Raw genomic sequence first — 26397 nt, 5'->3', positions numbered from 1 at the left:
CTATCATGCATCCCCTGGCTGTATTGCACAACTCCTGGCTGTACTGTGCTTGAAAAATAAATATCCCATAAGATCTTCATGCTGACTGTGGCTTGCAAAACTAGGGTCTTGTACTCACTTAGCCCCAGGATCATCCTAGGCCTCCTGCTGATATCCACCAGAATCTTTCCCAATGAGAGAAATGAATACTCACACCACTACTGGACATCCTGGACTCTCTCCCACAGCTTCCTCCCTCATTCCTCCCGTGAGCTTTCTCCTGAGCCAACTGGATCCTTAAGCTAGAACCTGTGCCCCCCCCCCCCCCCACCTAAGCCTAGCTTGCATCTAGGTGTCTTTAGGGTGGCTTCCTCCCATAGTTCTACCCTAGGGGGTAGAGCCCCTGCACAGGGGTCTCCTCTTGCAGGACTGGACCCAGGAACACTGCCCCTTGCTGCTCAGGCTTCAAATTACTCATGGGCTCTCTCTCCATCTTCTAGGCACACCTCTCCAGGGATTGGTTAGAGTCCCATAAATATCCACTCTGTCCTTCCTCCCATTAGGTGTCAGTTCTAGAAACCTCTAAAAGATGGAGCGATGCAGGGGCGGACTGACAACTCATGGTGCCCCCGGGCAATTGGGGATCATGGGGCCCCTGTGTCCTTGCCCAAACTCAAAAAAGCCTATGAAAAAGGTACCAGGGGCATCTCATGGGGGCCCCCTACTGACCCTGGGGCCTCGGGCAGTGCCCGAGTTTCCAAATGGTCAGTCCGCCCCTGGAGCGAAGTATCAGAGCAGCAGCCTATGAAACCCTGAGCAGCCCTAAGTAGACAACCCCTGCTCCACTAATTACAGAGGAGCGGAATTAAGTTTACCTAGGCTACATATCTATCTATCTATCTATCTATCTATCTATCTAGCTATCTATCTATCTATCTGTATCTATCTATCTATCTATCTATCTCTCTGTCTGTCTGTCTATCCATTTTCTTTTTAAATGACCCTGTGTATGGTGTTTCTATGTTCTAGTAAAGATTGAGTATGATCTGTGGGATCTTTGCAATGGTAATCCTTCCTGCAATCTGCAGAGTCAGAGCTTACATCGTTCAAAAACTGTCTCATCCTTTTCGAAAAGAAAAAAGCCGGGTGATGAGTTTATTAAACAAAACCGCTGCTTAGGAAAATGTTTACAGTCCAACTATACAATAGATCCCTTTAAATTAGCATTTACCTGCCTGAGTGTAACATATAATTATGGAAGCTCTGTGTAGTCCGCAGGAGATAATTGATGTGAGCAGTACAAACACATTACACCCAGGCTGTGTTATCTGTTCTGAGGATGGTTCATCCAGTGCAGATTGGGAAATAACACCGATGTAATCGCCCGTATTTGCAAGTCTGATCCCTCTCTAGCTCCAGAAGAAGGCAATATTAAGAGATCATTAAAAAAATAAAAATTCCTGGTTGGGCTTATGGGTATCTAGGAGGTTCTCATGGTCCAGTTTCCATGCTGACAATATAAATTAGTTTTCACACTGCCCATACATTTTTGGGAAATGTTCTGGTGACGGTCTTTTCTTTGTAACATTTCAATCAGACTGTTAGAAATCTTACAGAACAAACCAGCTTCCACTTACCACACGTGGTAGAACACTAGTTCAATGATCAGCCCCCCCCCCCTTTCCCTCAGCTATACACACTGCTGATAAGATTGTGGGTATGCCCCCTACTAGTAAAATCAAATACTACTGGGAAGCACGCACTTACATTGGTGGTCAGTTGGAAGAAAGCTCCTAATATGTTAGCAGAGACCCTACTCTTCCTCTATCGCATGTTATGCCGAGTGGGTGTACGGGGCATTCCTGACTCGCTGGGAATTTTAATTTGGATACACTTTTTCTAGTTCATAAAGTTTTCTGTTACTTCACATGGAATGCACAATGCTCGATTACCCTGCAGAAGAAAGTCTTCCCTGTTGAGGTGATGGTGCATGATATTCTGGGTGAGATTGAGAAGATTTGAGGTATTGAAAAGGGCAGGGGGCCTCGGGCGGTCTGGATAAAGGAGTGGAGGAATATTAGACCTGCCTTTGGTGAACTGTCTATCTCTGGGTGAGGAGCTCTTTTCTTATGTTATTGTTTTCACTCCCTTAGTTTTTGTTGGTTAGTATCTTCTTTCTGTGTGCATGACGGGGGAGGGTTTGTTTCTTGACCCCACAGGTTTGATGTCTGGTGTAGTGAATTGATTCATAGTAAGATTTATCTTCCCCCAAGTAATGATATGTTCATTTATGAGCTTTTTCTTTTGCTATAAGTCATCCTTTGGTTAAGAGCAGAATTTGCTGTATTTATTTTCTTTTTTTTGTGTAAATATGTATATATGCATCTATTTATGTATATTCTGTATAAGGCTTTTATATTTATTGATTGCAAGAAATTTAATAAAGAAAAATTTGGAAGAATACTCCTTACATTGGTGGTCAGAGAAGAAGGTCCGCCTTACATTGGCGGTCAGTGGGAAGAATGCTCCTTACATTGGTGATCAGTGGTAAGAATGCTCCTTATCAAGGTGGTTAGTGGGAAGAGTGCTGCTTAAGTTGGTGGTCATTTGCAAGAATGGCTTTAAACAAGTGTTAAAAACACTCCCCAAATGCCCTACGTGTAGTTTTGAAGCGTTTTAAGCATTGGACAAGTGTTAAAGTGGGATGAATAATCCTTACATTGGTAGCCAGTGGGATGAATGCTCCTACATTGGTGGCCAGTGGGAAGAATGCTCCTACATTGGTGGCCAGTGGGAAGAATGCTCCTACATTGGTGGCCAGTAGGAAGAATGCTCCTTACATTGGTGGCCAGTGGGATGAATGCTCCTTACATTGGTGGTCAGTGGGATGAATGCTCCTTACATTGGTGGCCAGTGGGATGAATGCTCCTACATTGGTGGCCAGTGGGAAGAATGCCCTTACATTGGCGGTCATTGGGATGAATGCTCCTCACATTGGCAGTCAGTGGGATGAATGCTCCTTACATTGGAGGTCAGTGGGAAGAATGCTCCTTACATTGGTGGTCAGGGGGAAGAATGCCCCTTACATTGGTGGTCAGGGGGAAGAATGGTCCTTACATTGGTGGTTGGTAGGAAGAATGCTCCTACATTGGTGGCCAGTTGGGAAGAATGCTCCTTACATTGGTGGTCAGTGAGATGAATGATCCTTACATTGGTGGTCAGTGGGATGAATGCTCCTCACATTGATAGCCAGTGGGATGAATGCTCCTTACATTGGAGGTCAGTGGGAAGAATGCTCCTTACATTGGTGGTCAGGGGGAAGAATAGTCCTTACATTGGTGGTTGGTAGGAAGAATGCTCCTACATTGGTGGCCAGTGGGAAGAATGCTCCTTACATTGGTGGTCAGTGAGATGAATGCTCCTTACATTGGGGGTCAGTGGGATGAATGCTCCTTACATTGGTGATCAGTGGGATGAATGCTCCTTACATTGGTGGCCAGTGGGATGAATGCTCCTTACATTGGTGGTCAGTGGGATGAATGCTCCTTACATTGATAGCCAGTGGGATGAATGCTCCTTACATTGGTGATCAGTGGGATGAATGCTCCTTACATTGGAGGTCAGTGGGAAGAATGCTCCTTACATTGGTGGTCAGTGGGAAAAATGGTCCTTACATTGGTGGTTGGTAGGAAGAATGCTCCTTACATTGGTGGTCAGTGGGATGAATGCTCCTACATTGGTGGCCAGTGGGAAGAATGCTCCTTACATTGGTGGTCAGTGGGATGAATGCTCCTTACATTGATAGCCAGTGGGATGAATGCTCCTTACATTGGTGATCAGTGGGATGAATGCTCCTTACATTGGGGGGTAGTTTAAAGAATGTACCCTCTTACAGAGAGCTAATAAAGAATATATGTTGATTGGTGTCAGTGAATACACATCTGAGAGGCAAAAAGGTCTTATTGCTCAAGGAACCCCTACTGAACTCTGGAGGAACCCAGGGGATCCACATAACTCTGAGAAAGGCTGCTCCACTCTAAGGCATTTTACATTTATATTTTCCACTTTTATTCATATAGGAATGTGAATCACCTCCACTGAAAAAATGTTTTCATGCAACGGTGAGCTGTGTGTTGTGTTGCTGGAAATTGCTAACAGCACTGAGAAAACTGGTGTTTACATGGGGTAATTTGCGTCTATCTATAAAGAGATGCATTTATTGGTTAAGACTGGAGGAGAAGTTAATCTCACAACCAGCATAATCATGTCAGCTCCAATCCATTTTGTGAACTCCTGACCCACCTATGACTGGGAGGCAGAAGCTATTTGGGAACCCTCATCAGGTGCATGCTGAGAAGTTATGTGCACAATGACAGTGTAGGGTCAGGAGGATTCAATCTTTCATGGAGCATTTGTGTCATTCCCAACTGGCGTTTACTATTCAGGATAACTAAAACATAGACAGATTGCCCCAAGGAACTAAAGCCGAAAATAGTGAAACTGATACTATGTAATAGATAGCTATGCAGGCCTTTGAAAAAGGGTGATATATAAACAGACCATGACCACACAAACAGCATTCCTCGGTTTGGGTGAAATATGTATTTGAAATAAGAGAATAGGTAGCAAAGTACTGTTTTGGTTCATCGGCTGTGATCCCATTGGTCAGTATGGTTTTGTTGGGTGTCCAAAATAATGTCACATTAGCACTGGGTCATAAAAAAATAAAATAGCAAGCTGACAATTGGGCCTAAAATAATGGCACATTTACATAGTTATAATCCTATACCCACAGTTGATCCACAGGAAGGCATAAAAACCTAGCAAAGCATGATCCAATTTGCTCCTGCAGGGAAAAAAATTCCTTAGTGATCCCCTGAGAGACAGTTGGATATTCCCTGGATCAACTTTACCTATAAGTGTTAGTATCCAGTTATATTCTGTGTATCCAAGAAAAAATCCAGGACTATTTTTAAAGCAATCCACTGAGCTGGCCAGAACCAACTCTTGAGGGAGTCTATTCCACATTTTCACAGCTCTTACTGTGAAGAAACCTTTCCGTGTTTGGAGATTAAAATTCTTTTCCTCCAGACGTAAAGAGTGCCCCCTTGTGTATTATACATGGAGCTCATATTCCCCCTTTTGTATTATACATGGTGATCATATCCCACCTTACATTGGCGGTCAGTGGGAAGAATGCTCCTTACATTGGTGATCAGTGGTAAGAATGCTCCTTATCAAGGTGGTTAGTGGGAAGAGTGCTGCTTAAGTTGGTGGTCATTTGCAAGAATGGCTTTAAACAAGTGTTAAAAACACTCCCCAAATGCCCTACGTGTAGTTTTGAAGCGTTTTAAGCATTGGACAAGTGTTAAAGTGGGATGAATAATCCTTACATTGGTAGCCAGTGGGATGAATGCTCCTACATTGGTGGCCAGTGGGAAGAATGCTCCTTACATTGGTGGCCAGTAGGAAGAATGCTCCTTACATTGGTGGCCAGTGGGATGAATGCTCCTTACATTGGTGGTCAGTGGGATGAATGCTCCTTACATTGGTGGCCAGTGGGATGAATGCTCCTACATTGGTGGCCAGTGGGAAGAATGCCCTTACATTGGCGGTCATTGGGATGAATGCTCCTCACATTGGCAGTCAGTGGGATGAATGCTCCTTACATTGGAGGTCAGTGGGAAGAATGCTCCTTACATTGGTGGTCAGGGGGAAGAATGCCCCTTACATTGGTGGTCAGGGGGAAGAATGGTCCTTACATTGGTGGTTGGTAGGAAGAATGCTCCTACATTGGTGGCCAGTTGGGAAGAATGCTCCTTACATTGGTGGTCAGTGAGATGAATGCTCCTTACATTGGTGGTCAGTGGGATGAATGCTCCTCACATTGATAGCCAGTGGGATGAATGCTCCTTACATTGGCAGTCAGTGGGATGAATGCTCCTTACATTGGAGGTCAGTGGGAAGAATGCTCCTTACATTGGTGGTCAGGGGGAAGAATAGTCCTTACATTGGTGGTTGGTAGGAAGAATGCTCCTACATTGGTGGCCAGTGGGAAGAATGCTCCTTACATTGGTGGTCAGTGAGATGAATGCTCCTTACATTGGGGGTCAGTGGGATGAATGCTCCTTACATTGGTGATCAGTGGGATGAATGCTCCTTACATTGGTGGCCAGTGGGATGAATGCTCCTTACATTGGTGGTCAGTGGGATGAATGCTCCTTACATTGATAGCCAGTGGGATGAATGCTCCTTACATTGGTGATCAGTGGGATGAATGCTCCTTACATTGGAGGTCAGTGGGAAGAATGCTCCTTACATTGGTGGTCAGTGGGAAGAATGGTCCTTACATTGGTGGTTGGTAGGAAGAATGCTCCTTACATTGGTGGTCAGTGGGATGAATGCTCCTACATTGGTGGCCAGTGTAATATACATGGAAATCATATCCCCCCTTATGTATTATACATGGAGATCATATCCCCCCTTATGTATTATACATGGAGATCATACCCCCCCTTATGTATTATACATGGAGAGCATAGACACCCTTATGTATTACACATAGAGATCATATCCCCCTTATGTATTATACATGGAGATCATATCCCCCCTTATGTATTATACATGGAGATCATATCCCCCTTATGTATTATACATGGAGATCATATCCCCCCTTATGTATTATACATGGAGATCATATACCCCCTTATGTATTATACATGTTGATCATATCCCCCCTTATGTATTATACATGGTGATCATATCCCCCCTTATGTATTATACATGGTGATCATATCCCCCTTATGTATTATACATGGAGATCATATCCCCCCTTATGTATTATACATGGAGATCATATCCCCCCTTATGTATTATACATGGTGATCATATCCCCCCTTATGTATTATACATGGAGATCATATCCCCCTTATGTATTATACATGGAGATCATATCCCCCCTTATGTATTATACATGGAGATCATATCCCCCTTATGTATTATACATGGAGATCATATCCCCCCTTATGTATTATACATGGAGATCATATCCCCCTTATGTATTATACATGGAGATTATATCCACCCTTAATCTCCTCTTCTCAGGAGAGAATAGATTCCGTTCTTCTAATCTCTCCTCATAGCTGAGCTCCTCCATGCCTCTTATCAGTTTGGTTGCCCTTCTATGTACTTCCTCCAGTTCCCCAATGTTCTTTTTGTGAATTGGTGCCCAAAACTGAACTGCACATTGACATTAGGGGGTTTATTTGCTAAAGCTGGGAGAGCGCAAAACCAGGTTCACTTCATAGAATCCAATCAGCTTCTAACTTTGTTGTTGATCAAGTAAGCTTTGGCAGCAGATGGTTTCTTTGCAGAAGTAAGCCTGATTTTGCACTCTTCAGCTTTAGTAAATAAACCCATTGGGGTCCCAAAAAGGCCTCCATGGAGTCAATTTACTAAAGGAATAGAGCATCTTCATATTCTAAATCATATTTTATTTAGCAAAGTGAATGTTCACTAAGCTTAGTGAAGGAGGTGAAGTTGTGTTCAATTCAATCATCCGATCATATGCAAATCTTAGTTGAACATCACATTTTTACTAAGCTAAGTGAATATACACTTTACAAAGTGAACACCTTGTTACATAAACAGCCTTTACTCCTGTTGTAAATTAACTCCAGTGACACTTGAGGTCCCAGAATAAAGGCACAGTGTCACATCATCAAAGAAAACAACACTTATGACCCAGAAAAAAAGACACCCTGGCACTTTGGGGTCTATTTATAAAACATTTGCTGTGTAAATGGCTTGGCATTATCACAGCTGTCACAAATTGCCATAATGTGTGTAAGATGTTTGTTTCCTGCTATTGTCAGCTCCATCCAGTGGCCATAATGTGGTATTTTCTTAATTGAAGAATTTCAGGAAAAAACTGCATTACGGCCACTAGATGGAGCTGACAATCTATAAAAACCATACACATATTAGATATATTATGGCAATTGTTTTTAATAAGTAGACCTCTTGTGGACCAGACTATTGACAGTCTGAAACAATGGGCCCAGAATATGGATACAATGACATTTGGCACTAAAACTAAAGACACACTGGGGTTTATTTACTAAAACTGGAGAATGCAAAAGCGGGTGCAGCTGTGCTTAGAACCAATCAGCTTCTACATTTTTTTGTCAAAACGTAATTGAACAAGCTGAAGTTAAAAGCTAACTGGCTACCATGCACAGCTGTATCAGATTTTGCACTTTCCACAACCCAACCTCCATTCTCCCACTCATACATTCCGCCCAGAAAAATAACACCTTGGCACTCAGGGTCCAAAATAATGACACACTGACACTCAAGGTCCAGAACAATAGTTCAATCACCAAATTCTTGCCATGAAATTCTGGAGACACCAAAGCATTCTCTGATTGGATGAAGTGGAGACTGTGATGTGACCAACCCTGCTCATCCAATCAGAGATTGCCTTGTATTCCCTGGAACAGATTAAAGACTGTGGTGCCGAGCAAGCAAACCCCAGGGCATTGTTTTATTGCTTGCATAGAACCTGGATGATTGTGGATACCACTGTAGTATCGAACATCTACAGCAGGCTACTCTGCAAAACACCAGACTGCAGGTGACCTCGTTTCCCCATTCAGCTCTCCTTTCTCTCTGTAACATGCGCTCCCTACCGCTCCTTTTCACAATTGTATCCTCTCTCCTTAAACTCTGTTTCCTTCACCCCTCTTCTCCACCCAAAAATCTGTATATATCACCCTCACTTCTGTCCTCCTCTTATTACTGCACTCATCATCTTGTCCTAAATTCTAATCCCACATGCCATTAAATCCCCCCCATCCCCCCCCGGATGCTGAGACACGTCCCCTAATATAAATCACACTCTCATATTACCTCCCTCACCCTTATTCTTCTCCTAACTTCTGCAGATGTATCCCCAAACCCTGGGCCAATGCACCCATCACCCTGTATGCTCTGGCAGCAGCCGCAATCCACACAATTTAGCTTCCATTCATCTTCTTCCCAAAACCAGCCTCCCCTTCTCCTGTGCCTTCTCAAATGCCCTCTCTGTCTGCAACAATTTCACCTCTGTTCACAACCTCTTTGTCACTAACTCCTTTAATCTACTTGCTGTCACTGAAACCTTGCTTCATGAATCTGACACTGCTTCTCCTACTTCCCTCTCCCATGGTGGCCTCCTCTGAACTCACTCCCCCAGACCCAGTGAATGCAAGGGAGGTGGAGTGGGAATCCTCCTATCCTCACACAGCGCCTTTCAGGTTCTATACTCTCCTCCCTCTCATCATTTGACGCTTACTGTATACGTCTATTTTCTCCAATTTCTTTAAGATTTGCTGTGATTTACCGGCCCCCTGGACTGGTATCAACTTTCGTTGATGGCTTCTCTGCCTGGCTTTCTTCTGAAATTCCCACAATCATTCTCAGCTTCAACATCCCTGTTAATACTAACACTCCACTACTTCTAAACTTCTCAGAACGAAATGAAAACGAGAAGCGCACCAACCTTGCGCATTACCTCAGTAACCAAAATGTATTAATTATAAAAATATACTCACAAACAGCGAATAAAATCAGGCATGTAAGTCCTCAAAGAGACTTGAAGATAGCGCGAATCCCATCGAGGGGATGGATATTCAGTACAGCTGACGCATTTCTAGCTTCTTCCTCAGAGCTAGAAACTTCTCAGTCTAACCTCCTCATTTTACCTGAAGCATTTGATACAGGCTTCTACTCAATCCAATGGCAACACCTTTGACCTTGTATTCTCCTATCTATGCACTCCGTGCAATCTCTCCAACAATCCTTTTCCTTTCTCTGATCACCCCCTTATTAGTCTCACTCTCTCCCTCTTTTCAACCTTCGCCACTTCAACCCTTCTCTTCTCTATTCTGCTACTGACCACCTCTATGACAAAATTTCACCATTGTCCTGTCCCAATCTAGCCACTTCTGTCTACAATAGATCCTTGTCCTCCAGCCTGGATGAACTCGCCCCCCCCCCTCACTACACACAAAATCAGGCCTGACCCCTACAACCCTGGCAAACAGATGACACCAGAAGTCTCATAAAATTGAGCATCTGTGGCGTAAGAATAAGTCTCACAATGACTTCAACTGTCAACTCTTCTCTATTTTTAATGTTCTACTTCGTCTTCCACTGTCTCCATCCACTAACTCAGTCCATCTGGCCATGAGATCGCCAATCTCTTCAAAAATAAGATCGATACAATTTGTGATGAAGTCTCTACTCTACAGATATCCCCCTCACTTAACACCCCATGTTCACTGGTACACTCAACACTTACCTTATTCAGCCCCACTACTATAGACAAAGTTGCTAAACTTTTTTCGACCGTCCACCTAACCTCATGCCCCCTGGACCCTATTCCCTCTCAAATAGTTCAGTCACCCTCTGGCACTATCCTACACTTTCTAACTCCCATCTTCAATTTTCTCTTCTCTTCAAGCACCTTCCCCAACACTCTAAAAACATGCACTAGTCACCCCCAAACTTAAAAAGCCTTCCTTGGAGCCCACCAGTCTTAACAACCTACATCCCATCTCCTTGCTGCCATTTTCCACCAAACTCCTTGAACACCTGGTCTACAACCGAGCGACCACCTCATTAAGAATAACCTTCTTGATCCCCTTTAGTCTGGATTTCACCCTCAACAATCCACAGAAACTGCTTTTCTAAAACTCACAAACGATTTACTAACAGCTAAAACCAATGAACACTATTCTGTACTACTACTTCTAGACCTTTCGCCCACCTTTGATATGGTTGACCACCCCCTACTCCTCAAAAAACTTTTATCCTTTGGACTTTATGTACAGTTGGAGTGAAGCCAAAAATGTATCCAACTGCATCTTCAGTGAATGGGCCCTTACTCTATCCAAAATTTAAAAAAAAAATAGTTTTGCTTTTCATTCTTTAACTTTTCACTACTTTATAGAAAAAATGCTTTGGCTTACGATATACTATAACTTGGTGTTTTTCAACTAGGATGCCACAGCATTCTGGGGTATGACTTAGGGTTTCCTACGAGACCCAGTTTGCCCTGGGTCAAAGAGACCTCTGTGATGGGGGGAATCTGTGGTGATGAGGGGACACTATCAAGAGGTTACTCTGATGTGATGGGGGGCTCTGATTCTGTCATGGGAAGGACTCTGTGGTAATGGGGAGACTCTTATGTATAGGGGGGACTTTGATGTGAAGAAAGGGGACTCTTATGTGATGAGGGCCTCTGACATGAAGGAGGGACTATCATGTAAAATGGAGGGTCCGATGTGATGGAAGACCTCTGATGTGGTGTGGGGGGAGGGGTCTGATGTGATGGGAGGACCTTTGATGAGGTGGGGGGGCTCTGATGCCATGGAAGAGCCTCTGATGTAAAAAGGGGGCTTCTGATGTGATGGGAGGACCTTTGATGTGGTGGGGGGGGGAGGCTCTGATGCCATGGAAGAGCCTCTCATGTAAAAAGGGGGCTTCTGATGTGATGGGGATCTCTGATGTGATGGGAGGACCTCTGATTTGATGGGGGGATCTGATGTGATGGCGGAACCTCTGATGTGGTGATGGGGGGTCTAATGTCATGGGAGGACCTTGGATGTTATGGACGGCCCTCTGATGTGATGGGGAGGACCCCTGATGTGTTGCGGGGGGGGGGGGGTCTGATGTAATGGGGAACTCCTGAAGTGATGGGAGGATCTCTAATATGATGGAGGGGACCTCTGATGTGATGGGAGGACCTCTGATGTGATGGGGGGACCTCTGATGTGATGAGGGGACATCTGGTGTGATGGGAGGACCTCTGAAGTGATGGGAGAACTTCTGATGTGGCAGGAGGATATCTGATGTGGTGGGGGGCTCTGGTGTCATGAAAGAACTTCTGTTGTAAAACGGGGGCTTCTGATGTGATAGGAGGACCTCGATTGTGATGGGGGGGCTTTGATGTGATGGGAGGACCTCTGATGTGATGGGGGGGACCTCTGATGGGGTGGGGGTCTGATGTAATGGGGACCCCTGAGATGATGGGGGGACCCCTGAAGTGATGAGAGCACCAACAATGTCATGGGGGGGGCTCCGATGTGACAAGAGGATCTCTGATGAGATGGGGGGACCTCTGATGTGATGGGAGAACCTCTGATATGATGGGGGGACCTCTGATGTGATGGGGGGACCTCTGATGTGATGGGGGGGCCTTGGGCTGGCCACAGGCTGGGAGATCCAGCTGCATCTGCTCAGTGAGCGGGTACCAGGAGCCACTGCACCTATAGGTGAGTGCTGAGCAGCAACCATATACCATAGTGTCTCCGCCAGTATTACATGTATTCTGGGTATAATGATGATGATAGATTTTGTTTCTTTAGATAAATTATAACAGAGTAGAATTATTGTAACAATTTGGAGTTGTAACATACAAAGCATTGTAGGAGAAATATTTATATATAACTAGTAATACATTTTCATGGAGAGGAAGGTGACCCATGGGGGATTTTTACCTTTCATGAAGGATGTGACGGGAGACATCTTTGATGTGAAGGGGATATTCTGATGTGAAATGAATTTAATCAAAGTGGTCGCGCACATTGTCCCAGGCAAATAAATAACATTTAATGTTTTTACATTTTGGCCTCGGTGTGCCTCAAGATTTTCCATACTTTTTAAAGGTCGTTGCCACTAAAAAGTTCAAGAAACTCTTTGGAAATGACCCAAAATCTGAAATATCGGTTGAGTGGACTAATTCTTTAACATCCAGGCAAGTATTCCGATCTACAATTGATACCTTATCTGTAATCACCAGTAAAAGTGTCTGATTGCCGTATCATATATGCAATTCCAGCAGTTGGCTCCTGTGCACTGCAGGCGTCCCTTGTTCGGTCCTCTCTGGGGGGGTCAGAGGTGGTGCCCCCTGGCTCAGTGCAGGATGCCAACAATACCATTACAATTATAGGCTGCACTAGGCATGTCATTGTGATGTAACAACAACAAAAAAAAAAGGTCAGAGTATGCAAACTTCCTGAGATAGCCACAAAGTGAGCAGATGAGAGAGGCAGGGAGGAGTGAGGGAGTTAATACACACAGACAGGGGGTGGGGGTGGAGAGCATAGTCTCAGGGGTGGAGAACATCAGACAAGCAAAAGAGCTGGGCTCTCCTAAGTGTGAAATTCCTGCAGGAGGCTGAGGAACACTGTAGACCCCTTGGGCTGGCCACAGGCTGGGAAATCCAGCTGCATCTGCTCAGTAAGAGAGCACCAGGGGCCACTGCATCTGCTCAGTGAGGGGTCACCAGGGGCCACTGCATCTATAGGTGAGTGCTGAGCAGCAACCATATACCATAGTGTCTCCACCAGTGTTCTATGTATCCTGGGTATAATGATGGTGATGGGTTCAGGGGGGCACTTTTGTTATTTTAGACAAATTGTAGAGTTATTGTAACAATTTGGAGTTGTAACAGTTTGTTTTGTTTTTAGTTGTTTATGATCACAAGGAAATATTTACATATAACTGGTAATACATGTGCTTGGAGTGGTAAGGTGACCCACCAGGGGGGGGGTTATACTTTTTAGAGAGGTGTACATACAGCATGCAACATAATGCAGCTCCATCTGATGCATTAAATAGAATGAAAGCTGTGACTGTATAGGAAGCTCCATGTATTATTAGAATGGATTACTGCTATGGGAATATAATGCTCTTTGCTACATCTGCTGCTGTATAGATGAGAATCGTCCTCCCTTTCTATGCTTTTGCAGATTTCTCCCTGATTTTACATTTTAGTCAATCGTAGGTTAAAATGATCGCTCGTTTGTAACGGTTGATTGCTTCTTTTTTTTTTTCTTTTCACAAATATATAAAGAGAACCAGTCAAATGACAGTAGGCTAGGGGTGGTGCATTCTACAGGTTGGGGAGATCTAGGCCATTTCTCTGTTATTGATGACCTGACCTTGTATTATACACCAGTGGAGGAGTCATGGTATAATGGAGTGTCCCTCTGTGCTCCACATTAGTCCCTGGATCTGTATATGTTTGCACAGTGATCTTATTCTTAAAACGGGATTTTACTGCAAATATTAAATTTGAATTTAAAATTAAAATTGGAAAAATTTTAAATTTTGCAAGAAGTGCGTGATGTGTGTAATTTTTGGGGTTTTTTTTAGTTTTTTTTTTTGTATTGTACCTTCTGCAGTAAGGATTTTTTTCTTCATCCTTGCAAACTTTCTAAAGTGTACACTGAGCTGTGCATGTGCAGCTCAGAGTACAATCCTGGCTTCTGTTAGGTGCCAGGATGAATGTATTTGTGTGTGCATGCGCAGCTCAGTGTACAATCCTGGTGTCAGGTGCCAGCATGAATGTATTTCTGTGTGCATGCGCAGCTCAGAGTACAATCTTGGCTTCTGTTAGGTGCCAGGATGAATGTATTTCTGTGTGCATGCGCAGCTCAGTGTACAATCCTGGCTTCTGTTAGGTGCCAGGATGAATATATTTCTGTGTGCATGCGCAGCTCAGAGTACAATCCTGGCTTCTGTTAGGTGCCAGGATGAATGTATTTCTGTGTGCATGCGCAGCTCAGTGTACAATCCTTGCTTCTGTTAGGTGCCAGGATGAATGTATTTCTGTGTGCATGCGCAGCTCAGTGTACAATCCTTGCTTCTGTTAGGTGCCAGGATGAATGTATTTCTGTGTGCATGCGCAGCTCAGTGTACAATCCTGGCTTCTGTTAGGTGCCAGGATGAATGTTTTTCTGTGTGCATGCGCAGCTCAGAGTACAATCCTGGCTTCTGTTAGTTGCCAGGATGAATATATTTCTGTGCATGCGCAGCTCAGTGTACAATCCTGGCTTCTGTTAGGTGCCAGGATGAATGTATTTCTGAGTGCATGCGCAGCTCAGTGTACAATCCTGGTTTCTGTTAGGTGCCAGGATGAATATACTTCTGTGTGCATGCATTTCTGTGTGCATGCGCAGCTCAGAGTACATATTCAGCATTCGCCGTGTGCTAGGATGAATGAACTGCATGTGCAGCTCACTGTACAATCCTGACATCTGCAGGGTGCCAGGATGATTAAAATGCTGTGCACATGCGCATCCCAGTGTATGTATCCAGCATCTGTCAGGATAAATGAATGTCCATGTGCAGGGACAGCTCAGTGTACAATCCTGGCATCTACCTGGTGCTGGGAGGAATGGCCTCTTGTGTTCATTCTTAGCTCATTGTACAATCGTAGTATTTGCCAGGAACCAGGATAAATGACCTCTCGTGTATGCAGAGATCATTGTACATTTCTGGCATCTGCTGGGTGTCAGGATGAAAGCATTCCTGTTTGCATTCTTAGCTCATTGTACAATCCTGGTATTTGCCAAGTACTGGGGTGAATGCACTCTCATGCGCATGCACAGCTCAGTGTACAGTTCTGGCATCTGCTTGGTCCAGGATGAATGCACTCCCGTGCACACGTGCAGCTCAGTGTACTGGCCTGGCATCTGCTGGGTGCCAGGATGAATGCACTCCCGTGCACACGTGCAGCTCAGTGTACTGGCCTGGCATCTGCTGGGTGCCATGATGAATGCACTCCTGTGCACATGTGCAGCTCAGTGTACTGGCCTGGCATCTGCTTGGTCCAGGATGAATGCACTCCCGTGCACATGTGCAGCTCAGTGTACTGGCCTGGCATCTGCTGGGTGCCAAAATGAATGAACTCCCATGCACATGTGCAGCTCAGTGTACTGGCCTGGCATCTGCTGGGTGCCAGGATGAATGCACTCCCGTGCACATGTGCAGCTCAGTGTACTGGCCTGGCATCTGCTGGGTGCCAGGATGAATGCACTCCCGTGCACATGTACAGCTCAGTGTACAGTTCTGGCATCTGCTGGGTGCTGTAATGAATAAACTCCCGTGCACATGTGCAGCTCAGTGTACAGTTCTGGCATCTGCTGGGTGCTGTAATGAATAAACTCCCGTGCACATGTGCAGCTCAGTATACATATCAAGAATCCACCAGATTGAGTGAACACCCATGTGCATACTCAGCTCTGTGTACAATCCCACCATCTGCTGGTGCCAGGATGAATCAACTCCCATGCGCAATCATGGGAGTTGCGTCATCCTGGCCAGGCCAATCAGGATGGCCTAAGATCCGAAACCCAGAGGAAGCTGTCCAAGAAGATTGCGATTCCGTTGGAACGGAGGTGAGTAAAGTTCTGTTTGAATATGTATACCTGTTTTGGGTCAGTAACTCAAAATATGGAAGCCAGAGTCAGGATAGCAGCCTGGCAAGTAACCTTTTCTGAACAAGGCCAGCAATGGCAGCTCCTCTATGTATCTTTATAACTTTAAATGGTATGATCAGATTAGGTATTAAATATAGGGATGTCAAGACCTACCAGTAGAGGGAGCTCTCATTAGCTGAGTGCTGTTACTCCAACTGTCTCTTAAAGCATATGTAGCTTTAAGCATCACTTATTTGCTTCCTTTTGGTCAATATGTCATTGAAAGTGTTTGTTTTCTCTGTTGATAAGCACAGAAATGTAGCGATCCTGCCAGAGATCCAGCGAGCTTGAACGTTTCTGAGTGTTCTCTTTAGCAGCGTCAGCTTCCTTTTCAATTATCCCTGTGAACTGCATCAGAACGCCCCCCCCCCCTCCCCCCCTGTGGAGATGAGGCTGAGGAGGTGTTTTATGGTCCTAACACACTTCCTGTTTTTTTGGGTGACAACGCTGTTAGTCCACAGATAGTATATAGTGAGTGTTGTCACCCTAGGCAAGGAAGTGTGTTTAAACACCTCCCCCTATCCTAAGCCCCATTACATAGAAAGGAAGCCACTGTATTTATCTTATTAAAGTTTTTTTTTTTTTCTTTTGTAAGCTGGCATTAAATCTGCGCATTGTTGTAATGTGATTAAAATGCACTTTTACCGCACTTTATTGCAACACGCAGTATGGCACCGTTTGGCAGTGTGGTGGAATGTGATGTAGTGTGAATACCAGCCCAATGCACATGCATTGCATTACATCACACAGCACAGATGGAAGCACTGGTGGTGTGGTGCATAGAAAGGGAAGACAGGTCTGTGTTTGTTTTTTTTGTTTTTTTGTGGACAAAATAAATTGGCTGCCTTAATGCACGCAAATGCGCAAAATACTCCACATTAATTTGCATGCAGTAAAGCAATGCGCAGAGCAATGTGAAGGGGACTTTAAAGCTGAACTTCAGGACACTTGAAAACCCTCCATTCAGTGGGACTGAGATGGCATTGCAAGGGTTAACTGCTTTAAGTTTGAGGGCATAGAAAAGAAATCTATTTACCCGACCCTCCTCTCCTCTGCGTTGCTAGACCGGTCCCTGCAGCATCTTCTCCCATATGCTCCATTCTCAAGACTGTTGCAGGGACCATAGCCCTACACTAGATGTGATGACATAATGGGACAGTCCACCTCAGGAACATGGGGGAGCAACGTCCGCTGGGGGAGAGGAGGATCAGGTAAGTAAAAGTACTTTTACTCTCCCTTAGACTAAATGAGCAGTTTACCCCTGCAATGTGGGGGCAGCCTCACTGCATGGGTGACGTTTTTAGATTTCCCAGACTTGGGCTTTAATATTATGGTCAGGTTAAAGTGTTACTAAACCCAGGACCCTGCAGTCACTATATCCGGTCTCCCCGGACCCTGCAGTCACTATATCCGGTCTCCCCGGACCCTGCAGTCACTATATCCGGTCTCCCCGGACCCTGCAGTCACTATATCCGGTCTCCCCGGACCCTGCAGTCACTATATCCGCTCTCCCCGGACCCTGCAGTCACTATATCCGCTCTCCCCGGACCCTGCAGTCACTATATCCGCTCTCCCCGGACCCTGCAGTCACTATATCCGCTCTCCCCGGACCCTGCAGTCACTATATCCGCTCTCCCCGGACCCTGCAGTCACTATATCCGCTCTCCCCGGACCCTGCAGTCACTATATCCGCTCTCCCCGGACCCTGCAGTCACTATATCCGCTCTCCCCGGACCCTGCAGTCACTATGTCTGGTCTCCCACAGTACACACAACATGGAAATGCAATTATTTTAGTAAATGTAAACTGCCAAATACTTTCTTTCATCAGCAGTTACATCAGTCTTGTGACTTCTATCAGTGTCCAGCCGAGCACCTGTTAAAGCTTGCAAGAGGAGTATTCATTTTGCTCTAGGAGGATGCAGAACCCCTGACCTATTTCTGGACAGTTCTGATTGGCCCTGTGCTGATCACATCCATTTTCCCAAGAAAAAAAAAACCTTTCTAGCAATACACACCAAACTGAGCATGTGCAGAGTGTCTCCACATGATATGTCTTATCAGGAGATAAGAGGGGGACACTGGAAGAAGGGGAGAATCAGAGAAGACGGGATCAAACAGAATTTTTACATAATGCAGAGGATTAACCCCTTAGGTTCCACAGTGAGTATAACAAGCATGCTTTACTGCATATACAGACTGATTTTACTGTTGTGGGTTTAGTAACACTTTAAGTATTAATAGAGCTCATTTTAATTTTTAGACTTGGGGTTAAATCTTGTATTCTGTATGTAGGTAATACTTGTAATAACATTCAGCTTGTGCCTTCATTGATATCTACGTTCTTCGCATTCACCTGCAGACCAAGCTGTCCACTTCAATTGGCAATCAATGGAACACACACTGCCAGTGGCACTGATTTTTTTTTTTCTTCTTTAAACCATGAGCAAAAGTGTGCACCGTAGCCAGTGACCCCCTGTGGTCTGTGTATAGTAGAGCAACCACACAGGACTCGGGAGATTGCATCGATCGCTGTAGTAGCAACTACTAGAGAGGTTGTCCTCCTCAGCGGCGATCCATCGGCATAATGGCAGCGGTTCAAGCTGGACCAATGTATCTTTACAATAAAGCTCATACTTGCAGGTCAGCTTTAAAGGGTAACTCCAATTTCTTGGGGAAACAAAATGGAAAATAAAAAAACAATATAGTGTATACAACTGCGACTCAAGTCATATCGTAATGGAATTTTATTAAAAGTGACCTTTCCTCTTCTATCTGCAGCGCCGTAATGCTCAGTAATGGCAACCTGGAGATGTTCTGTACAGAGATGGCATACAGAACACCCCCCTGAAATGTACTTTCCTGCTTGCGTGATTGGCTCACTGAGTCATAGTTTAGCTGATTTCCCACCGCCCTATAGCAGAAATGCTGTTACAGGGTGGCACGGCTGCGCAAAATCACGTATATTTACGTGATTTTGCATCTCCGGGTAGGGGGACCGCGTGAGCCATACCCGCGCCGCCATCGACGGCCTCACCTGTCGATCACCGGGTCCTGGCTGGTGATTCCCCGCCGGTTCCCGGAGATCACCGTGTATCACAGACAGGGGAGAGATCTTTATGTATACAACACAGATCTCTCCCCTGTCAGCTTCAGCACACTGCTTTGTATGGCATTGCATTGCAGAGCCGTACAAATTAGTGTGCTTACAGTGGAAAGCACTCCCACAGCAGACAGTTAACCCTGTGATCGCCCCAGATGTTAACCCCTACCTGTCCAGTGCCATTAGTACTACTTCAGTGTTTTTTATTAGCACTGATCACTGTATTGGTGTCACTGGAGATGTCAATGACACTAAGTCAGTTCCCCACCCCATGTCAGAATGCCCGCTGCAGTCTCGCTATAAGTCGCTGATCGCCGCTACTGTATAAGTCAGTCTCCCCCCCAGTGTCAGAATGCTCACATGGCAGTCCCGCTATAAGTTGCTGATCGCCACCATTACTAGTATAAAAAAAAAACCACCATTTGTAAACGCTATAACTTTCAGGTAAACCAATTAATTTACACGTATTGGGAATAATGTTTAGCAAAGACATGTCGCAGAATACATTTTGGCCGAAATACAAAATTTTATTTTTTTTATTTTTTTACTGCATACGTATGATAAAAAAAATATTGGGTTTTTTTTAGACAAAATTTTTTTTGTTTATAGTGCAAAAAAATAAACAAAAATGCACAGGTGATCAAATACCCCCGAAAGAAAGCTCTATTAAAAAAAAAAAGGATGTAAATTTAATTTGGGTGGAGCGTTGCATGACCGTGCAATGGTCAATTAAATTAAAGCAGCGATGTATCGCAAAGAATGGCCTGGTCCGGAAGGGGGGTAAATCCTCTGGAGGGCGGGGAGTTAAATCTTTTGTATGCATACAGCAAGTGGAGACTGCAGCTTTGGTAATACAATGCTCAACTTGATCAGGCGATAATAGCGAGGTTAGAAATCCTTTCCATTTAGCAGACATTTCATGAAAATGCTTGAAAGGCTTAAATCATTATCTCCCGAAGAGAGAGAAGATAAGGATCTGCAATGTTTTGCTAAAATCTATGCACTGTATATACATGACATAGGGTTCGTTGTTCTTTACCTCGAGCAGGGGCGGACTGACAACTCATGGGGCTCCCGGGCAATAGGGGATCATGGGGCCCCTGTGTCCTTGTCCAAACTCAAGCCTATGAAAAAAGTACCAGGGGCATCTCATGGGGCCCCCTACTGACCCCGGGCCCTTGGGCACTGCCCGAGTTTCCAAATGGTCAGTCCGCGTGTGTGTGTGTCTGAGTGATTTTGCGCCGCCCTGTAGCAGTATTTGTGCTATAGGGCAGCGGGGAAGCGGTTAAAAATGATCAAAGATGAATGGTTGTGCAGGGGATGCCTGTGATTTGACTTCACTCTCTGTGTAGTTGTCTGGAAAGTGATAAAAAACAAGCTAAATTTTCTTCTATAGCTTCTGCAGATTGAAATGGAAATAAATATATATTTTTAATAGTTATAATGTTATATTACAAAATGGCTTTTTTTGCTGTTAGGTGACATTGATTTTCAATGAAAGTGGTGCTTTTGAAAAATTGAGTATCTGTATGCGACCACACCTGCTATTCGGCTTGTTTTGGCATTCGTGGTCTGAACCACAGACTTTCAGCTCTTATGATGTCACCTGAGTGTCTTCAGATTTGCTTTTGCACACACTGCTATCGGCCAGCATGAAATGACACAGAGGGAGGTCATGGACACAACATTTTTTTTCAATAGGGTCTCAAGTTCTATGTTAGTGACTCTTCCTCTGTGATTACAGGAGGTAAAAGTGTCAATCAGTCTTGTTATTTCAACAGTGTCACACTTTATGGTGGTATCTGATTTTCTATATGTGTGTGTGTATGTATGTATGTATGTACAGTTGTGACCAAAATTATTCAACCCCCAATGCTGTAAAGGGGTTTAGGGACTATAGTGTACATTTGGAATTGTATTCAGAATCAAATCCTACAAGGACGTTGTAACTACCCAAATGCAACTAAAATGACATCAATTGTTTATGTAATACAGTAGTAAATGGTTCTTATGTGGTTTCTTCATTGCCACAATTATTCAACCCCTTAAAGACTACCACTCTGAAGAACAGAGGTTCATACAGGTGCTTTCCATCAGGTATTGAAAACACCTGTGGATGTCACCGAGCAGCAATCAAGCATAATAAGCACCAATTAGGCAGCTTTAAAATGACTGTGATACTCAGCTCCTTCTAGACATTTACTGGTGTGGTTACAAACATGGTGAAGGCAAGAGAATGGTCCAGGAAGACAAGAGAAGAGGTGATTTCTCTTCACAGGAAGGGCAATGGCTATAAGAAGATTGCAAAGATGTTAAACATACCAAGAGACACCTTAGGAAGCATCATTCGCAAATTCAAGGCAAAGGGCACTGTTGAAACGCTACCTGGTCGTGGCAGAAAGAAGATGCTGACTTCGACTGCTGTGCGCTACCTGAAGCGTAGAGTGGAGAGAAGTCCCCGTGTGACTGCTGAGGAACTGAGAAAAGATTTGTCAGATGTGGGTACAGAAGTTTCAGCCCAGACAATAAGACGCACACTGCGTAATGAAGGCCTCCGTGCCAGAACTCCCAGGCGTACCCCCTTGCTGTCTCCAAAGAATAAGAAGAGTCGACTGCAGTATGCCAAAAGCCATGTGGACAAACCACAAAAGTTGTGGGATAGTGTTCTGTGGACTGATGAAACAAAATTAGAACTGTTTGGGCCCATGGATCAACGCTATGTTTGGAGGAGGAAGAACAAGGCCTATGATGAAAAGAACACCTTGCCTACTGTGAAGCATGGTGGAGGGTCAATCATGCTTTGGGGCTGTTTTGCTTCTGCAGGTACAGGGAAGCTTCAGCGTGTGCAAGGTACCATGAATTCTCTTCAGTACCAGGAGATATTGGATGGAAACGTGATGCAGTCCGTCACACACCTGAGGCTTGGGAGACGTTGGACCTTTCAACAGGACAATGATCCCAAGCATACCTCCAAGTCCACTAGAGCATGGTTGCAGAGGAAAGGCTGGAACATTTTGGAGTGGCCATCGCAGTCACCAGACTTAAATCCGATTGAGAACCTCTGGTGGGACTTAAAGAAAGCAGTTGCAGTGCGCAAGCCTAAGAATGTGACTGAACTGGAGGCCTTTGCCCATGAAGAATGGGCGAAGATACCCGTAGATCGCTGCAAGACACTTGTGTCAAGCTATGCTTCACGTTTAAAAGCTGTTATAACTGTAAAAGGATGCTGTACTAAGTACTAAGATTGAATGTCACTTGGGGGTTGAATAAAACTGATAATGCTGTGAGCACAGAAAAGACATTTGTGGTTATTTCATTATAACTGTTATGTTATATTTGTCTGACCTACAAGTGCCTCTTTAATGTAAATGTAAGCAAGATGACTGAATGATCAAAAGCAATGTCAAACTGGCCAAAACACTCAATTTCAGTGGGGGTTGAATAATTTTGGTCACAACTGTATGTGTATGTATATATATATATATATATATATATATATATATATTTTAAATTAAACTCTCACCTGGGGTGACCACATCCATTGGTGATCCAGCTCCTAACACTTTAGTAGTTTTTGGGGGTAGAACCTCTGCCCCAATTACCCCTATAGAGGAATGTCTATTAAAGTCTTACTAAACCCACAACAGTAAAATCAGTCTGTAGATGCAGTAAAGCATGCTGGTTATACTCACTGTGGAACCTAAGGGGTTAATCCTCTGCATTGTGTAAAAAGGCTGTTTTATCCTGTCTTCTCCTGATCCTCTCCTTCTTCTACTTTCTCCAATCTGGGCAAGCTGCACATGCTCAGTTTGGTGTTTACTGCTAGAGAGTTTTTTTTTTTTTTTTTCCTTGGGAGAGTGCATTTGATCAGCACAGTCCAGACAGAGGGTCAGGGGTCCTGTATCCTCCTAGAACAGAAAGAAAAGTCCTCCTACAAGCTTTAACCACTGCTCTGCTGGACATTGATAGAAGTCACAAGACTGCTGTAACTGCTGATGAGAAAAGGTATTTAGCAGTTTATATTTAATAAAATAATTGTATTTCCATGTTCTGTGTACTGTGGGAGACTAGATAGTGAATGCGGGGTCCGGGGAGACCAGATATAGTGAATGAAGGGTACAGAGAGACCAGATATAGTGAATGCAGGGTACAGGAGACCAGATATAGTGAATGCAGGGTCCTGGGAGACCAGATATAGTGAATGAAGGGTACAGAGAGACCAGATATAGTGAATGCAGGGTCCTGGGAGACCAGATATAGTGAATGCAGGGTCCGGGGAGACCAGATATAGTGCATGCGGGGTCCGGGGAGACCAGATATAGTGAATGCGGGGTCCGGGGAGACCATATATAGTGCATGCGGGTCCGGGGAGACCAGATATAGTGAATGCGGGGTCCTGGGAGACCATATATAGTGAATGCGGGGTCCGGGGAGACCGGATATAGTGAATTTGGGGTCCGGGAGACCGGATATAGTGAATTCGGGGTCCGGGGAGACCGGATATAGTGAATTCGGGGTCCGGGGAGACCGGATATAGTGAATTCGGGGTCCGGGGAGACCGGATATAGTGAATTCGGGGTCCGGGGAGACCGGATATAGTGAATTCGGGGTCCGGGGAAACCGGATATAGTGAATTCGGGGTCCGGGGAGACCGGATATAGTGAATTCGGGGTCCGGGGAGACCGGATATAGTGAATTCGGGGTCCGGGGAGACCGGATATAGTGAATTCGGGGTCCGGGGAGACCGGATATAGTGAATTCGGGGTCCGGGGAGACCGGATATAGTGAATGCGGGGTCCTGGGTTTAGTAACACTTTAAAGAGGTAATATAATTTTCTTATATACTACGTAATATAATAAAACATTTTTTAAAATGCTCATATGCTGGACGCAAGCCTTGGCAGCATATATTTGAAAAACCTTCAATGAGAAAAACTCCTTATCCCTGATCTGCCCACATCTGTGGATGGAGGTGCCAGGTGAATGGAGCTTGTTCTAGCTCCCTATGTGTAAAATGAAGAAAATGAATGCACTTTAGTGACAACAGCTTCAAACAACTTTATTGATCTAAGCACAGAACACAGAAGGTCTACCTAGACCAGGAATGGGCAAACTACGGCCCGGCGGACCTTTTAATCCGGCCTGCGGAGCGTGATACAAAAAAAAAAACAGCCAGGGCAGGCAAACATTTGCATCATTCAGCGCGCTCAAATGCAATGATTGGCCAGTCTCGCTGCCACTCACATCCTGATAGCCAGTGATTGGCTGTCAGGATGTGTGTAGGCGGGGCAGCGTGACGAACGTGAGGGGAGCTAGGCTCCTCTCACAGTCCGCCCTGAAGACCGGAACGGCGCGGGAACACTGCGAGAGGAACGCGCGGAGCAAAGGTAATTTAATTTATATTAATTCACACATACACATCATTCATCTACTCTTGGTCCGGCCCCCGGGTCCAATATATGAACCCATTGCGGCCCTCAAGTCAAAAAGTTTGCCCACCCCTGACCTAGACCCTTCCTCTGACACATTTCATCCAACCTGGTCTTAGTCGTAGAGGAACCTGCTATGACTGTGTCTTATTTGGATGAAATGCATCAGCAGGGGAGGGTCTGGGTGGAACTTGGTCATTGGGAGTGCAGCTAGATTAGCGCATATTTTAAGTTCGGCCTTGTTTAGACTTGCAGTTAGAGGGAGACAAAAATGTGAACTTGAGCGGCATTTTTGCTGCCCGCCAACCCCCCCCCCCCCACCCCCCCACCCCGTAAGCTGCAATAGGCAAAGGCCAGGGATGTTCACATGCCATGGCTGTGATGTTTTGTGGCTGCGGCAAAGTTGACCCGACGTGTACCACTTAGCGGGCAGAAAGCCCACCGAACTCTACATATGCAGGTCAATGGGGAAGCCCCACAAATGCACCAAAACTGCAATGCACATGGTTGCGATGCAGTTGCCACTAAAAATGGGGTTAAAACAGGTGGTGAGGAGGCATCACTTCTGCATCACCTGTCAGTACCTTCTGATGGGCGATCCTAATGCTGATCGGGCTTCAGAGGCAAGAGAGCTTTAGACCCATGTCTAAATCTACCCTTCGAGAATCCTAGGACTAGATGTTGAAGTTTGGGGTGCCAACTGAATGGAGCTTGTCTCGGCTCCCCATGTGTAAAAATGAAGAGCCTGAATGCCCTCCAATGACATCAGCTTGGGCAAACTTTATTGTTCTGAACACAGAAGGCCCACTTAAACTCTTCCACTGATGCAGTTCACCCAACCTGGTCTTAGTCGTAGAGGAGTCCTCCTGAGTAAGCCCTGTTTGGATAAAACGCATCAGATGGAGGAGGATCTGGCTGACCCTTGGTCATTGGGAGTGCTGCTGGATTCTTGTTTTTAGCATATATTTAAAGTTCTAGAAACGTAAAACTAGATGTTTGGGATGTCTTAGACTAAAAGGAGTCTTCTATACCTAAACCCTGTTTGGGTGAAATGTATACATCAGAGGAGGGTCTAGGTAGACCTTGGTCATTGGAGTTCAGCTTGACTCTTGTTTTTAGCATATATTTAAAGTTCTAGAAACATACTAAATGTTCAAGATGTCTGTAGCCGAAAAGGAGCCTTCTATGAGCTCTATTTGGATGAAATGCTTCAGTGGAGGAGACACTGGGTGGACCTCGGTCATTGGAGTGCAGTCAGATTCTTGTGTTTTAGCACATATTTTAGGTTGGAGAAATGTACAACTACATGTAGAAGCTTGAGGTGCCAGCTTAATGGCGCTCATCCTGAATGCATTCCAATGACATCAGCTTGAATTGACTTTATTCTGAACACAGAAGGTCCACCCAGACCCTTCCACTGATGCATTTCACCCAACCTGGTCATAGCTGTAGAGGAGTCCTCTATGACTAAGCCCTGTTTGGATGAAATGTATAAGAGGAGGGTCTGGGTTCTTAACGTGTTTAAAGAAATGTACAACTAGATGTTCAGGATGCCTTCGTCAAAAAGAAGTTCTCTA

The 26397-nt window shown here is 44.8% G+C and overlaps 1 protein-coding gene across 2 annotated transcripts in view; it reads left to right on the top strand.

Moving 5' to 3' along the window:
* The first annotated feature begins 13152 nt into the window (after nt 1–13152).
* PRR5L (proline rich 5 like) overlaps nt 13153–26397 on the top strand; it is a 105871-nt gene continuing 92626 nt past the window's right edge. The window contains exon 1 of one of the 2 annotated variants that reach the window (XM_089677341.1): nt 13153–13330. The gene's annotated coding sequence lies outside the window, so the exon portion shown is untranslated. Of the gene's footprint in view, nt 13331–23279; nt 23397–26397 lie in introns of those variants that run through there. The other variant, XM_089677342.1, reaches the window with a different exon arrangement.

The sequence above is a fragment of the Staurois parvus genome, unplaced genomic scaffold, assembly GCF_062004578.1.
Source record: "Staurois parvus isolate SC_StPar_1 unplaced genomic scaffold, SC_StPar_1.0 ptg000184l, whole genome shotgun sequence".
In the NCBI taxonomy this organism is placed as follows: Eukaryota; Metazoa; Chordata; class Amphibia; order Anura; family Ranidae; genus Staurois; species Staurois parvus.
The sequence above is the reverse complement of the archived record's forward strand: the minus strand, read 5'-3'. Positions and strand labels throughout refer to the sequence as shown.